Source organism: Cryptomeria japonica, chromosome 5, assembly GCF_030272615.1.
Source record: "Cryptomeria japonica chromosome 5, Sugi_1.0, whole genome shotgun sequence".
Lineage (NCBI taxonomy): Eukaryota > Viridiplantae > Streptophyta > Pinopsida > Cupressales > Cupressaceae > Cryptomeria > Cryptomeria japonica.
In genome coordinates this window covers 99,101,931-99,104,853 of record NC_081409.1, presented here as the reverse complement: position 1 = coordinate 99,104,853, position 2,923 = coordinate 99,101,931, and positions in this window count along the sequence as shown.

Genomic DNA, 2,923 nt, shown 5'->3' with positions numbered 1-2,923 from the left:
AACAAATCTCCAAACTCTTGCAAATCACATCATGTGAAATAGATGAGGTCAATGAAATAAGAATGCTATGTATTTTCATGCTCACTAGACAACTTACATTTCATCCCAACAGATATCACTAGGCTTAGAAGAGAGTACCGATTAACTTCAATCATATTTTCATTTTCAAAATTTGATGCTAATCTTTCAACTAATCTTCATGGCCACATTTCATAGGCACAAAAAATGTGAGCGCTCTAATACCAAATGAAAGAGAAAAACACTTGATTGCACACATAAATTAAAGCATCATTGTAGAACAAAATATTGATACTAATATTCAGGAGTGATTTTAATTGATTCAACTTGATGATTTATGCATTGCTACACAATGGCTATTTAGAGCCTTATATTCTCGTATAAAACTTCCAAAACTTCCTACAAGAATAACCTCCTATAACTAACTATTAATTTATTTATTACTAACTAAACTAAAATCTACACTAGTTAATGTAAAACGCCAACATGCTCCACCCTATTTTTTTTACAAACTAATCAAAAAGTACAAATAGATTGAATAAGTATAGAATAGAGTGCATTCTAAAAATGTAATTTATTTTAAATTTCATTGGATTGATAAAGATGAATCCAAAAATACAATACATAGTTTTTCAACTGTTGTGTAGGAAAAGTGGTTCTAGACTAACATGTGCATTAACCTAGGATCATTTACTTCTCCCATACAACATTAGATATGTGAGAGGGCTTTTCTTATTGTCCACAAGGAAGAGCCACACTATCCTAAACTCACACCTATGCTAATTGCATGTGATTGAGATTGTTGTGGGTATGTGAACAACAATTTTTTTAGTGCCAACTTTTTGCGAGTTGGTGAATAGTTCATATCAAGGATTTCAAAATTGGTGAATCATACAACACTATGTATTGACCTAGTTATACATTTTTTTGTAAATTTGTGATCCTATACAAGTGAATTCACCATCAATTTTTTCAATCACTTATATGTATTTAATATTTTTTGCCAAAAGTATTTAAATATTTTTAATATATTTAACTAATATTTTTCCTAAAATATTGGATTAACATGGATTAATCGGCCCATGTATTGGATATTTGCTTCATTATTTTTTAGGCCCCATTTCACTGAAATCATTAGATGTTCCATATGTTGGACTCATTTTCCCAATGGCACAATCATGTAGGAGGTCCATAATTATTGGAATAAATAGTAGCTTATCTATTTATATTTACTTAAGTTTCATTCTTTGCCACTTTGTATGTTTTTTGCACGGTGTTTATTTTATACATGAGGGTCTGATCAAGTGTGAGTAGCTCGTACCATTCTTTGGCTCGATCTTTTTATTGGTTGGCAGAGTTGAGGTCTCATTACCAGTAGCAGCAATTTAGGGTTTGTTGTTCTTGTGAGGAATTTGCTCGAATGTGGGCCTGACGTTCGTACACATTGTTTGTGGAGATATATACCACATCACCCGCATTAGAGATCTTTTGGCTTTTTTATGGACTGACACTAAGATGGCTATTATGTGAGCGCTTGTCTAGCCTTGCCATGCATGTTTAGCTTATGGTGTTTATGGTTTGTAGCAGTGAGCGTAATAGCATGTGGTTTGATGATGGCTTCTATAATATTTTTGGCAATGATTTATTTATCTATGGTACTTGTCTATCGGGGGTGCCGTGTGGAGTTTCCACGCGTCTCGCTACTCCCATCAGTTCCATCGATGTCTCTCCATCAAGGGCGAAATTTATTTGATTTTTTGAGTTGATCGTACCCTTGCCCCTAGTTGCTAATGGAGGAGTGGGTCATTTCTTTTTCACCTTTGGGCCTTAATCGATGATTTTTCCTTCAAATGGTCACATCTTGGATGTTTATGCCTATTTTTGGCAAACAAGGTATTGCCAAAAAGGTGGTTTCATGTAATCCTTACTAGTTCTAGTATTTTCATCATTTTTTGTCGTTGGTTTATTTTGTGGCCTATCAAAGTTAGAGGTGTATTTTGAGCTCTTGAGATTATATCTTTGGACCCATTTCTCCCTTTCTTGGTGATTCTTACAATGCTAGAAGGTCATTTCCGAGCACTTTCATTCTATCTATACACATTTTCCAAAGTTTGCCCCAATTACAATTAATTCAAGATTTTGTGTTTTGACACTCTAGATAATTTCTTGGTTGTTTTGGCACTTGGGAATGTTTTGTTAGCATGAGATAGCTTCTTTTGGGATGCATCATATGTATATACATATTGTTTTTTCCTTTATAGATCATTTGAGCATCTTTTGTAAGCACTTTCCTTTGTAGATGCATTAATATGCAATGTCACATTCATGTCTTTTTGGGATTTTTGCACAAATGTTGTGCAATGATATTATACTCACATTGCATTTTAAAGTGCCATGGGGGTTATGCAATTCCTTTGTTATTTGCCAATTATAACTTTGTTAAGTGAGCTTCCCTCCATGAAAATATTAGGATCTTTGGGATTCTACCTCATGCATGTGTGTAGTTTTGGTGCACACCCTTACTCAATTGAAGGTATTCTTTTGATCACTTCGGACATTGTACCTTCTCCTTCATACATTTCTTCGTGAAACAATTTTATTGGGTCTGTCATGACTCTCCATAGTCAACATTATGGGGGGTATTTTACTATTTTTTTTTTATTTTTGTATTTTTTCAATAAAAGGCCGAGGCCAAGAAATTTTATTAATCAATTTGAAATTTTACAATTCTCCACTCGTGTGGGTGCAGGTAGGAAAGAGTGGAGGCGAGAAAACCTCAGGCCTTGCCCAGGACCATAGTCCAGCAAATAACAGTTTCAGATTTAATACTTCATCACCCCGGGCTAGGCTGGTCAGATGGGAGGGTGTTTTTATTTTCCCTACCCTTACAAGCCCAAAAAGTACA